The sequence below is a fragment of the Ammospiza caudacuta genome, chromosome 31 (genome assembly GCF_027887145.1).
Source record: "Ammospiza caudacuta isolate bAmmCau1 chromosome 31, bAmmCau1.pri, whole genome shotgun sequence".
NCBI classification, from domain to species: domain Eukaryota; kingdom Metazoa; phylum Chordata; class Aves; order Passeriformes; family Passerellidae; genus Ammospiza; species Ammospiza caudacuta.
Genome location: NC_080623.1, coordinates 677544 through 691943, shown reverse-complemented (window position 1 = coordinate 691943; position 14400 = coordinate 677544). Strand labels below are relative to the sequence as shown.

The 14400-nt window shown below is 47.8% G+C and overlaps 1 long non-coding RNA gene across 1 annotated transcript; it reads left to right on the top strand.

The window, feature by feature from the left end:
* Positions 1-9524: 9524 nt before the first annotated feature.
* Positions 9525-12494, top strand: LOC131569934 (uncharacterized). Its single transcript, XR_009275823.1, has 3 exons — positions 9525-9652; positions 11178-11294; positions 12378-12494. It is a non-coding gene; the product is annotated as an uncharacterized LOC131569934 (long non-coding RNA).
* Positions 12495-14400: the final 1906 nt, after the last annotated feature.

Genomic DNA, 14400 nt, shown 5'->3' with positions numbered 1-14400 from the left:
TCAAGCTGTTTTTCTCTGCTTCAATAAGGTGTAAGATAAGCATATTTCTTTTATATATATTCTAAAGCTATAGTTTCAAGGATACAAGTAATATTCTAACATTATACTTCAAAAGGTTATTATTGCAGAACTCTTTATGGATTAAATGCAGGCAAAAAGCAACATTTTTAACACTTTAATTCTAATGCTCTTAAATCAACTAGGGTTAATTTGCAAACAATAGATAGGTTTAAGGCCTTTTTCTATGCTTTATTCTCTTCAGTTATTATTAGAATTCACAGCTCTCTCATTTCGCATTCACAACAACACACATCACCTCTTTGTACTTGACACGAAACACAACTTTGTATTTTACAATTAATTTTCTTAAGTAGTAGGTTAAATCTAGTTTTAGGGTATAACATAATGTTAAAATAGAAACCATGCTATGTGAGATACTTTTTTAAAGAAAGGACTTGCAGCGAGATAGCAGCCACAGGACACCTAAATCTTTCAGAGAAAGAGAATTTATTGCTCTCTTATCAGAAGAAACGAACTTCTTCCTGCCTGCTCAGCCATGAAGATGCCGTCAGCATTCAGAGCAAGAAGCTGACACTGACCAGACAGAATCCTGTGTTTGAATGGAATTTATGCATCATGGATGAGGGGTATGAATATGCAACAGGTTATTGTTTTTAAGGGTTAATCCTCTGTTAACCCGTGTCTTTTTTTGGGCTTATTTTGCCCAGAAAAGGTACCCGGATATCCGTAACTCTGTTTCTATTGTATCATATTGTCTTAATCCAAATTACCCAAATTATTATTACTCTAATTATATTGCTATTTTTATAACCATTTTATTACTTTTAAATTTTTATAAAACAAGTGATTGGTGTTTTTCACATCCTGTGACCCCCCCCCCCATGTTGTAAATGGTTCCCCCAGAAACATTGGTACATGGGATGTTGTGGCAGATACTGTGTGAAAAACGCCAATCACTTCTTTTTAAAATTTTCAAATTTTAGTAGTAATTAAATTGTTATAAAAAGATTAATATAATTAGGATAATAAAAATTTGGACAATTAAGTTTTAGGACAATATGAGACAAGAAGAACAAAGAGTCATGGATGTCCAAGTACCTTTTTCTGGGGAAAATAAGCCCAAGAAAGGACACAGGTTAACAGAGGGTTAACCCTTAAAAACAATAACCTGTTGCATATTCATACCCCTCATCCATGATGCATAAATTCTATTCAAACACAGGATTCTGTCTGGTCAGTGTCAACTTCTTCCTCTGAATGCTGACGGCATCTTCATGGCTGAGCAGGCAAGAAGAAGTTCGTTTCTTCTGTTAAGAGAGCAATAAATTCTCTTTCTCTGAAAGATTTAGGTGTCCTGTGGCTGCTATCTCACTGTAAGTCCTCTCTTTAAAAAAGTATCTTACATAGCATAGTTTCTATTTTAACATTATGTTATAACCTAAAACTAGATTTAAAACACTACTTAAGAAAATTAGTACAATATAACTTTTTAACACAACACATATAATATTAATTTTAATATTTGTTAAAAGCCAGTCATACAATATGCGTTTTTCACACAGGGAATGCAGGCCCTGGAGGCATCTCCTGAAGCTGGCACAGCCCCAGCAGATGGCATCGGTGAGGAGGGAGCTGCTGGGGGGCAGTTTGGAATAACTTTGCTGTCCTAGGGTGATGTTAGGACGCTTGTATCCCCAGTTGTCTGTTCTGTTTATGCTGGATACTATGTTCTGTGCTTTCAAGACTGGCTCTGAAGAGCGAAGTTTTGTTTTGGTTTTGCTCTCAGCCACTCCCCCACGGCTGGCGGGACACAGAGACAGGGCAGTACATGGTGCTGCTTTTGCTTTTTGCTTGGCTTTTTGCTTTGCTCTTGCTTCTGCTTTATTCCTGCTTTGCTCTTGCTTTTGCTTCTGTTCATTAATTAGTTTAGCTAAGCAGTCCGAATTTTTCCCTGTACTATTTCTCCTTTCCTTTTTTTAGAACCACTCAAACCTGCTCTGGACTGGGACCTGGGAAACACCAAGAGTTTGCACCTTGTGGCTGCAGCAGCTACCCCAGCACCTGAGGGACTGATAACAGAGCGACCGCCCCCAAGAGAGGCTTTCTGAATTTGTCATCTTTTTCAGACTGGTGAAAGAGTGATGTCACCCTGTATTGTTCATTTTGTGTGCTGGGGGTGCTGTGCCTGTTAAATAAACAGGTTCTTTCCACTTCTCTCCAGGGAATCCTTCCTGACCTGGTTGTGGGGAGGGGCAATGTGGGTTTGCTTTCTGGAGGGGCCCCTTTGGAGGTTTTCTCCCAAATTTGCCCTAAACCAGGACAAAATTTGGTGCCTAATGCGCGAGGCTTGAAAGAGAGTGGAAAAAACCCTGGTCTGAGTGCATTTTGGTTGCCATTACTCTGTGTTGGTATAAAGCAGTTAATGGCCATGTTTTTTTGATTCATAATGTCCCTCTGTGTCTCAGGCAGCTCCTTCTCCAAGGAAAGCAGGTGGGAGTTGGAGCCAAGGAGCTGAAAGCTGCAGGTGCAGCCTGGGCTGGAGGGAGCTCAGATTTGCACAAGGCTGCTCTGAGTGCCAGGCCTTGGATGGGGGAAATGGTGGGGTGGGGGTAGGGACAGAGTGTGATTGATTGTCAGCCATGAAGGGTCTTGATTTTCATATCTACTCAAATTCATGAGGAAGTTCACTTGGATTCAGTGTCAATTGGAGATTGCACATATCAATTTATCAACAGGGAAAAACCTAAAGGGGACCTAAGAAATCTTTTCTCACTGTTTTTTTAAATAAAATATATTCTGTTTGAATGCATTTCTGAAATCTGCCCAATTAACCACAAAAGATTTGAAAACCTAAATCTAATTATTCCCAGAGGCTTGGCTTGTTAAGGTGTTCTGAATGTTATTGAGCCCTGGGACACTGAATTCCTGCACTGGAGAGCTGAAGGCTGAAAAAGCCTCTGGAGCAGGAAAATTCAGCAGCAGCCTTCAAGGTGCTGAGGATGTCAGCAGCCCCCACTGAGGCCATCCCTGCCCAGAGACCGTGGGGGAATGGGCAGACAAGGAGAGTGTCCCTGGGGCTGGGACAGCACAACTCAGAGGCACCAAGCGGCTTCAGCTGGGCAATGGAGTGTGGAGTGTGGCTGGGAAAGCCCTGCTGGGCTGTGCCAAGCAGGACAGACAAGCCCTGACTCCCATCCCCCAAAAAAATCTCTCAAGGAGACATTTAAAAGGAATTACAGCTGTTTCTGTACTCTGAGTTGGATGCTCTGGAGAAATACCAACAAGAGATTCTCAGGAGCTCAAAACAACAAAACAGCCTTTACTGGGAACTTTAGAAAATCAGAGAAACTTTGGCAAAAGGTTTATTATGACATTCAATCAACAAAAAACACTTCTCAAAGCACTGACTTGGCCCATTCAACTTCACTAACTCTGAGCCTGTTCAATTTTAGGTTACTCAAAATTTACAAGAAGAGTGAATTAGAAAGAGAGAAAGACAAAAAAGATACAGAGAAGCACACACACAGCTACCAACTCCTAGATTGCAGCAGTGTTCAGATAGAAATTCCAGGAGGAGGTAGGGTCAAGATGTGTGCTTGCCTTGTGGTCAGGCTTCAATACCCCCTGGACTTCCTGGGCCCTTCCCATGGGTGGTCCTTGGGCTCATTTGGTCCCTCAGGAGCTGGGCTGGGGGCTGCAGAGATGGCTGTGGAGCATTGCCTGTGCTGTGCCAGGGACTGGCAGCCACTGCTGGGCTGGGATAGGGGCTCTGGGGGGATTGGGGTCACAGGGCAGGGCAGGGCTGGGCTTACAGGGCAGGGCAAGGCTGGACCTGCCCTTCCTCCCAAGCACGTGAAATGTTTTGAGCCAACAATCTCCTCCAGTCTGTCACAATAGGCAATGCTAGAAGTGAAATCCCAATTGTGGCCATGGGTACCTGGCTGAGAAGGACAGTTCTTTTCTATAGGAAGGAAAGCACAGAGCCTCAGTGTTTGGAAGGCAAGTGAGAGTGTCACTGGGCCAAGGCCAGCCAGACTTGTCAGGAATGGCAGATTTTGTCTAGGAGCAGTCTTTGGATATAGGGAATTCTGGAGGTGGAAGTCCAATCTCAGCTATGCGTGCCTGGAGAAGTAGGACAGTTCTTTCTCATAGGGAGGAAAGCACGGAGCCTTCCCCAGTGTTTTGGGGACAGATGGGAGGTGACTCTCCTGAAACCATTGCCAGCCAGACTTGTCCTGGCAATATTCCTATGGGAAAAATTTGGAGTTGAAATCCCAATTCTGGCCATGGGTACTTAGAAGAGATTGACAGTTGTTTTCACAGCAAGGAAAGGACAGAGCCGCAGTGCTCCAGGAGCTGATGAGAGGCAGCCCTTGACATTTCAACACCAGCCAGAGCTGTCCGGTGGCCCCTGGGAGGCCAAGCCAGCCAGGCCTGTTTCATGTTCCCTCAGTTCCATGGGACCCAATGGTCCCTTGCTTCCATGTGTCCCTGAGGTGCCATAATGCCCCCTTGGTGACACGAGGCCCTGAAGGGTCCCAATGGTCTCCATGGTTCCATCAGGCCCCACAGCGCCATAATGGTGTCTGGGGTCCATGAAGCCCTGCTGTGTCACCAAGGCCCCTTGGTTCCACAGGCTCCAGTGGTGCCACAATGATCCCCTTGGTTCCATGAGGTTCTGTAGTGTCACCACGGTGTCCTTGGACCCTCTGGGACTCTCAGTGTGTTCCCAGTCACCCCCAGTATGGTTACAGACACTCCCAGTATATCCCAGTTGCCCTCAGCACACACACAGTCATTCCCAGTCACATCCACTTGGCCCAGTAAGGTTCCACTTTCCACCAGTAGGATCCCAGTCACTCCCAGTGAAGGGAAGGGACTGGGACGGACTGTGACAGGCTGGGATGGACTGGGACACCGGGATACACCAGGATACACTGTGATACACTGGGATACACTGGGACACACTGGGACACACCGGGATACAGTGGGATACACGGGGATACACCAGGATACACTGCGATACACCGGGATACACTGCACCCAGCTCTGGGACCCACTGGGAGCAGGATCAGAGCACACTGGGACTCAGCAGGGCCAGAACTGGGGCAACAGGGATCACAGTGGGACCAACTGGGATATACTGGGAGTGACTGTAACCATACTGGGGATGACTGAGAACACACTGAGAGCGACTGGAGTCACTGAGTCTACATTGGGGGCAACTGGGATTGACTGGGACTGTGCTGGGGAAGACTGGGATCACAGTGCATTCATACTGGGATCATACTGGGAGTGACTGGCTCTGTGCCAGGGTGTCGTGGTTTTGGTTTGCTAATTTAAGATCTATTTAATTTTGAGGCTTTTTTGGCTAATGGACTAAAGAATGTCGTGGGTTTGGTGTGGTTAATTACTAATACACTTATTTTTTGTTGTGAGATAGGATTAGGAGAAAGGTAAAGCAGGCTCAAAACTTTAAAAGGGTAGAAAGAAAAATTTTATTAATAGTAACTAAAAGAAAAAAAAAAGGTAGTAGGAATGAAAGCAAACTTTTTAGAATACTTCTCCCCACAATTTTTTCTTTCTCACTGACAATGTAAAGATACTAAACTTAAGATTTCTAGTCAGTTTACTACCTCTAAAATAGTCATTTTTTAGTTCACTTAGGGAGAGGAGTCCCTCTTGTTAAAGTTATGGAGACTTTTCTACAAAAGGAAAAAACAGTTTTCTCATGGTTCTCAATTTTGTCATGAATAACAACCGCCAGGGGAACCTTGCTATCATAAAATCTTTCTTATTTCTACAAGCCTTCCCACAGCTTGGAGATGTGCTATGTTGATTGATGGGGTATTGTTTTAAAGATGAGCTGTTCAAAGGCAAAAGTTCTCATTATCTATCTCTAAAATCCTCTTCATCTCTGGGAGCAGAGATCTTCATTTTTAGAAGCACAAGACTACGCTCTTTCTTTGTACAAACTTCTCATGGGATTACAGCTATTTCAACATCTGCTTACTTTAATGTAGAAGCCTTTACTGTCGGTTTCTAGGCTGTTTTAAAACCTGGAAAGGCCCGGGGTGGCCTTGGACAGCCCGCGCTTCAAAGGACGAGAAGAGGCTTCAGGTTTTTTCTCGGTCTTCAGTGTTTATTAGTTGTTTATCTAAAAGATTTTCTCTCAGCCCAACAGAGGTCTGCACAGCAAGCCAGCCATGAGCACACTGCGCGCCCCCGGGGCGGTCACCTATCTTTACACTCAAAATTACATATACAATATTTATCAATTTTCCCCAATACCTTTTGCCCTTATTGACCAGTGCACTTTTAGTAATAACCAACCCCAAAGTGCCAACATCACCAAAGAAGATGGAGGCCAAGAAGAAGAAGAAGAAGGACAGGACACGCCCCAATTCCTCCATCTTACTTCTTTAGACCCCCCTGTACAGAAATCTTAAACCTTGTGTTTCACACTCTAATTAACTTATCCCTTCACCATTTACCCCAGTGAAATCCTCCCATCCTCATACAGGTGTCGTCTCCCGTGTAGGATCAAAGCCCAGCCACCAGACACTTCTGGCAACATTCCAGGACTCCCGAGCCCCCCAAGGGTGGTCTCAGTCACTCTGCACATCAGTCCTGAGGTGCTGAGATCCCACACTTTACCTAATATCAATTCAAACACTTTCATTTCCTTGGAGTTTTATGTGTTATAAGGGAAAAGAGTTTTTTCTTTATATCTTACAAGAGTATTTCAGCTCTAAAAACAAAGCATCTTCTCACCCCTCCCATCTGGGAATTACTATTAACTTGCATCTTCATCTTGTTTTCAATATACTTGCATTTTGTTCTTTTCTCTCACTCAAAAGAAGATTGAAGTACTGAAAAAGTTAACATCACGCCTGAAGCCTACCTAACCCACCAATAACTTGTAACAGAAAGCTGTGGCTCAGTTGTGTTCAGAACAGCTTTATAGTTAGTGTTTAGTTTTCTACAGCAGCTACAGAAGTCTCTGATCTCAGCCATGCTCACAAGAAGAAGCAGCAGCCTGACGGCGAGATCTTCACAGCCACAGTCAGCCCTGCTCTGGCTAAAGCTCCACAGCCTCCCCTGTCTCCTTGCCCAGCAGCTGCTGAAGCCCAGCCTGGCCAAACCAGAGCCCATGGAGAGAGAAGCCAGCAAGAAACCCAGAAAATAGAAAAGAAGCCCAGCCTGCAGCAAGACTGCCCAGCCCAGCCCAGCCCAGCCGAGACACAGAGCTGAAGCCAAAACCCAAACCCAGCACCTCCCTGCCGACCAACAAAGAAAAGAAAAGTTTCTGAATTTTTTGGTCTTTACCATGTGTGCTTCACAAAAGCATGTCTAACTTTTCAGCAGGTCAACAGACTGTCAGATCCACAAAAAACTTTGTATCACTTCCCTAAATTTCCTCCCATTCCAAAACATAACACAGGGGCCACTGGGAGCAACTGGGATCACACTGGGAGGAAATGGGAGCAACTAGGACCAAGCTGGGAGCAGCTAGGACCAAGCTGGGAGCAACTGGGATCATCATGGCATCAGATTGGGATCATACTGGGAGGGAGTGGGTCTGTGCTAGAGGCAACTGGGATCACACTGGGAGGAAATGGAACTATGCTGCGACAAATGGGATCATACTGGGAGCAACTGGCACCACACTGAGGGTGACTGGGATCCTTCTGGAATCATACTGGAAGTGACTAGGGGCAGGCTGAGGGCAATTGGGACCATGTTGGGGCAACTGGGATATACAGGAAGTGACTGGAATCATGCTGGAGGTGACTGGGAGTGTCTATGAGCAAATGGAATCATACTGGAAGCTACTGGGAGCAACTGGGAGTGAGTGGAAACACATTAGGGACAACTGGGATGTACTGGGAGAGACCAGGAGTGACAGGAATCACAAAAGAACCATAAAGGAAGTTACTGGAATAATACTGGGAGTATCTGGGAGTGACTGGAATCCTACTGGGAGTGACTGGAAATCATACTGGGTGACTTGGAGTGACTGGGACCATACTGGTGGCAAATGGCACTGTACTGAGAGTCACTGGGTTCATACTGGAATCATACTGGGAAGGACTGGAACCATACTGGGAGTGCCTGAAACTATAGTAGGGGTGAATGGAAACACCTGGGATCATACTGGGATCATGCTGGGAGTGACTGGGAGCCACAGGGCCCATGCTGGGAGTGACCTGGGGGAAACTGGCCCAGCTGGGGCTCAGGGTTGTTCTCCCCTGGGGCTGCCCTGGCTCCTGCTGCCACCTTGGGCCCCACAGAACCAAGGGACAGGGGACAGGGACAGGGCACAGCTGAGGGACAGGGGACATGAGCAGGGATGTGGAGAGGTAGAAGGGAGTTCCAGGGGGTCCTTGAGCCCAGGAAAGGGGAGTCCAGGATTTCCCAAAAAGGGGGGACCAGGGTGGGGATACCCGGGATGTTTGAGAACGAGGAGTTCAGGGGGTCTCTGATTTTGCACAAAGCTGGGGCTGGGGGTTGTGAAAGGCAGGATTGGGGGACCAAGGCATTCCAGGGCATCTCAGGGTCAAGCCCACAGCAAGTCTGGAGTCTGGGAGCCATGGGATGGCCAGGAGAAGGGAAGCAGGGAGCCCTGATGTCCAGAAATGGGGGATTCAGGGGGAGCCTTGTGCAGGATAAGGGGAACAGGGGGGTCCCCGTGCCGGCAGCTGCGGTTCAGGGTCCCCGTGCCGGGCCTCCCACTTCCCCCTGGCCCCCAAGGAGCGCCCCCAGCCCCAGCGCTGGAGCCATCGCGCTGCTCCTCCTCACTGCCAGTGTGATCCCAGGATGATCCCAGTAGAACTCAGTCACCCAGAATGATCCCAGTACAGCCCAGTCACTCCCACTCCTGGCATCCCCCCAGCCCTCTCTGCGTTCCTACCTGTCCCGGCTCCATCCCTGCCCCTCCCGCGGGCTGCGGGGGCTCCGGGTGTGGGGGAGGAGCAGGAGGAGGGAGGGAGGAAGAGGCGGAGCGGGGGAGGAGAGGGGGAACCACGCGGCTCCGGCGCTGCCTGAACTTGCAGCAGCCTCTTGTCCCCTCCTGTCAGGTAGTTGTGCAAAGCCAGAAGGTTCCCCCTGAGCCTCCTTTTCTCCAGGCTGAGCCCCTTCCCAGCTCCCTCAGCCCCTCCTGCTGTTCCGGCCAGGGTAGAATACTAGTGCGGCAAAGAGCAATGTATACACCTGACATCGGTGCCTTTATCCCCACATTTTAACCTTTCATTACTTACAGAAAGACTCTTGGGAAGCCCCAAACTGCAGTCAGTCGCTGCAGTGCCAATCTCCTTTGCAAATCCCTGTGGCCCGGCCCGGTCCCGCCCGGCCCCGCACTCGGTGCCGCGGTTGCCCGGTAAACGCGCCCGGGCCCTCAGCGCCTGTGACAGCGGCGCGGCCTCAGCCGTGTGAGAGCGCGGCCCTGGCTGGGTGTGCGCAGCCTGGGCTCCTGCAGGCGGCTGCACCGGGCCATTCGCCAGGGGAATTGTTCACGGAGCATTGCTCTGCACAGAGAATTCCTAAAGGTGCAGAGCATTGGCCTCTGCGAAAAGTTCCTCAGCGTGCAGAGCATCGGTCTCTGCTAGGGAGTCCTGAATTTCATTTGAAGGTAAAGACTGACTAAAGTTGAACTTTTTGGTTTTGTTTCATGTGTGCTCTGAAAGAGAATGCCAAAGGGAAATACAGGATGTGATCATGCCGGTCTTCTGGCACAGTAGTTCAGTGACATGTACACCTGAAAGGATGAACAGTAAATGCTCTACTGATTGTGCTTTTTTTCACTGAAGAAATGCAACATCTTCTAAATATACTAGTCTATGCATTTTTTTCCTATAGTAATTGTTTAAACTGCTTAAAGGTGAATAAGTCCTGTTCAAGTTTCAGTGGGTTTTTATCATCTGGTGATTAAAATTATTAGGGGGATGCCTCTGTATTGAGGTGCAAATATGCCAAAGTCAATAGTCTGGATTTTATAGAACAGTAAATGTGAGGAAGAAAGAGAGAGAAAGAAAAGAAAAAGTGAGAGGGGGATGACGGTTGGGAAGGGGTGGAGAAAGAGAGTGACAGAGACAGATTTAGTAGAAAATATCACCATTCCATGGATGCCATCAGCATACCATTAAATCCTCTTCTGGTCTTCTCTGTGGTGAGGTCTGGCAAAATGTAAAACTCCAATGGATTAATGCAGATTTGGGCAAGGTGGGACTGCCCAGGTACCTCCCTGGGGTGGGGCAAGTTGGAGTCTGTCTCTTGCTACTGTCAAATAATACAAAATCTTTAGCACCCGTATATCCTTCGAGTCTGCCATGAGTTGGGTTCTGGATTTTCAGATTTGTTCTGTTAGTTTGCATGCCCTGCAGTTGTCTGGTGCAAGGCTTCAGGAATGGGTCTGGAGGCACTGTGGAGGTCTTTGCTGGGAGATTTGTGTGCAAACCTGGCCTCAGCAGAAGAGTCTGTGGGTATGACTTCCCCAGCTTGAACCCAAACAGGGCTGATTTTCAGGACAGCTGCTGGGTTTGGCTTTGTTGTAGATAGGTTTTACTCCTCAGCTTTGTTTACTTCTCCCCAGACCTGAGCTAATGGGACAGTAGTGTCACCTTGATCTTGTCTCAAGTTCCCTTAGGCAGCTTAACTCACAGTGCCAAGTTCCAGTCAGGAGGCATTTTCAGGGAAGGGTGGGCTTGAGTGGTCGCAGCTTCTTTATACAGTTTTGTCACAATGGGCAGCAAGTCCTTTATAATGACATTTAAGCCATTAGCCATAACATTCCAGTCTCTCATTAGTCTCTCAGCTGTGAGGACCAGCTGAGAGAGCAGGGGTGCTTTAGCCTAAAGAAGAGGAGGCCCACTCTAGCTATTTTTAAGTAATATTTAAGCTATGACTTTGTCTGTTCCAACTCTTATTAATGTTCAGCTTTTGAGCTCCAGGTTTCAGTATGATCCATCTGTGAATTGCACAAAGTAGCCATATAGTTCAAATAAAGTCCAACTAGAGGTCTAACTATACTAGCTATTTACACCAAACAAGCACTTAGCTACTTTCAAGTAATGTAACATTTTTAGCACCAGTATATGCCTTGAATGTACCATGAATTGGGTTCTGGATTTTCAGAGTTCCATTGTTGCTCCTTCCAGTTTTGTTGAGGCATTGTCAGTCATCTGCGACATCCTCCCTTGGAAATGGCGTCTGGATTCCCGGAAAAGACAACAACACCTCGTCTTTTGTCCAGGAAAGGACTGAAGTCTTTTACTGTGAGTACCCACTGGGGCTGTGTTAAGGCTGGCACTGCCCTGGTGTCCCTGCTCTCCCTGCCCCTGTTGTCCAGCAGTGCTGTGAAGCTGCAGAGCCCTTCCCCAGCCCTTTGTGCTGTGCTGCTGTTGCTGGGGCTGTCCTGGTGCAATAGGGAACACTGTGGGATGCTTCAGCTGTGTCTTGCCTGGCTGTGCCAGCGGAGCCAAGTGAAACCAATGTACAGCTGAAGGCCTGGGCATGTGTTCTGTCCCTTTCCCTTTGCCACAGGAATTCCTTCTGTCAGGCTGGGCACTCACCTGTGCTGCTCTGACCATCTTGCCCTTGGGCACCTGGGCATGTGGCGGGGGGAAGTTCATACTCTGCCCAAAGCCTTGAGAGCCATGGCTGGTCCCAGCTGGAAGAGCTTCCAAAGCAGCTGTTCTCTCCCAGCTCCTGTGCGGGCACAGATCCAGCCCTACAGGCAGCACTGGAGCCAGGGCCACAAAGGCCCCTTGCTGTCTGCAGCTCCCTTGGCTGAAGATGCCGCACTGCTGAGGCTCTGTCAAGGAGATGCCTCTGTTTTCTTCTGTGGAGGGCTCTGTCAGCCCAGACAGAGAAAACAATCAACAGGGAGAACTAAAACCTAGAGACATTCCTGTGCACCTCACTCTTGGTTCAACTTTGTTTTCTTTCATCTCTTGGACTCAGCCAGCAGCAATACCTCCTTGCTGTGAGTTCTGAGTGCTGTGCAGGGATGGAGTTCAGGCAGTTCTGAGAGCTCCTCCCCATTCTCTGGAAAGGTCACTGCCTCAATCCAAAGAAACGTAAGAGGAAACAAATGCCCAAAGAGCAGAAATCCCCTACCATGTCCCATCCAGTCACGGAGAAGCCAATGGGACAGAGCCATGTGGCTGGACTATGTGTGTTCCACTCTGTCTTATTATTTGACTGATGCTAAGTATTTCAGCAGGAAACTTCCAGGGCTCCCAGGGCTGTCCTAGTGGCTGTGATCACAAGTTATTCACCAGTGTCACTCGTTCAAGAAAAGCCTTTCTGAAAAAGCACATATCTGAGGCTCTAGCTGGTGTATTTTTGCCTTTCAGCTGCTTCCCTCTAAGTTTCAGAGGGAGAAGTTTCTCAGCAGGAAGAAGGAGGCCAACACTGGGGGGAGTATTCTGCCCAGAATTGGCCCATTTCTAGACAGGAGTGAGACTCGCCCAAAGGTAGCCTTTTCCTGCTCTTTTCCTTTCTGTTTCATATGAAGTTTGAAGAGGGTGTGTGCTTGTGACAGGCTTGCCTGCAGCAAAATACCTCAGTGTCCAGGTCCTGCTGTCATTGCCAAGTGCTGGGAGGGGTGGACTGGGAGTCCTGATCTGCACTAAGCCAACACAAATACCCTCTGCTGAAGCTGCTGGGGTGTGCTGGAGTGCAGCTGCCATTGCTAAAACAATAGGAGGAAGGCTGGGGACACAGAGGCCCAAAATTGCCCTTTGCCCCTCTCCTGCTGGAGGAGCCACCTCTTGCTTTGGTGTGGCCACCATCAAATGCTTGGGGTCACAAGATTCCCTCCAGAGTGGCAGCGTTGGCCTTTGAAGGACAAGGATCTGCAGGAATTACTTCAGATTTAACAGAACAAATTGCATTACTTCTTTGGGCTGGAACAATGTGTTGGACCCTGATGGGGTGTTGGATTTTTCAGGCTGCCAGATGTACAGGGGACTGGCCCTGGGCAGAGGGGAATGGATGTGCTTTGTCTGGATCAGCGCCTACTTAGAGGTGTGTTTAAAGCTGCTTTTCTGGCAGGACTAGCTCAGTATAAAGCACAGTCCAAACGGGTAGGTGACTGAGGTGGGCTGTTGAGCAGGAAATTGGCAGCAAGAGACACAGAACACAATCCAGGTGAAGGATTGTCCTGGAGAGGAGCCTTGGGAACACCTCAGGGAAGGGCACAGCTAAGGGACAGTGTGCTGCAGCCACTCCCTTCAGCAGAATGTGTCTGCTGTGAAGTCACAGAGGAGACCTGCTTGTGTCTCTGCAGTGACAGCAGTGTGGCAGACAAAGCAGGGCAGAGTTTTCTCCAAACAATGTCTCTGCTCCAGAAGCATTTGCTGTTGTTGTGTCATTCCAGATGTGCCTCTACAATGACATTAAATAAGATCGCAGTAATGACAAGAAAGCACCCATTTAAAGCTCATGGAAAAAGGAGATACCAACTCTACTTTTACCCAAGTTGCTGAGAAAATAACTGAAACTTATCCTCATTCAGCATTCACCTCACTTGTCTTTTTATTTTCATCTCATTTGTCTTTTTATTTTTGCTTTTCCCTCTGTTTGAAACGTACTAACTTTTAAGTACAATGAAAAGGAACAAAATCATCAGAGCAAAAGAAAAGTGTTTCTTAGTAACGATTCAGCTGAGCCGGGCATGTCTCCCTCCTGGAGAGCCAAGCACACACACACACACCCTCTGAGAAAATGGCAATCTTTGTATCCCCTTCGTACCCGGCTGGGGCGGTCCTTGTGCCCTTTGCCATTGGATGGGTACTCAGGTGCTTCCATTCTCTACTGAGCACCAACTTTTCTGTCCCCTCTCCTCTCATCCTCCTTCTTTTTGGTCAGGTCTTCAACCCCGTGCCTCTGACTGTGACACTCAACAAACCAACCTGAGCAAATCCAAACCACAAACAACACACAGAACCAAGAAATTCCATTCGTTTGCTTCATAAACTTTTGGCTTCAGCCAAATGTCACCTCATCTCTCACACCTCCTCTGGGCCTGTGCTCTTTTTACTGATGTCTAAGTTCTAGAGCAAAAAAGATATTGCAGTTGTGTGGGCCTCGGTTTCCCTGTCTCAGAGTAAAGGACATTCCAAAATCCTTTCCCATGGAGTCTAATGTAAATTCATGGGTTTTACTTGCTCCATGAGTGCTCAGTCAGTGCCCCAGAGCTCTGTGACCACATGGGCACAGGGCTGTGTTTTAGGAAAGTGCTGCCTGGCACTCTGGAGAAGGAAACCTGGAGAAATCCATGCCAAAAGAGCAGCTTGGCTTGAGCCTGCTCTGTGTGGCCCAGCAGCTGTGGATCAGCTCAGAGCAGAGGTGGGTGAGCCACTGTCTGCCCAGTGT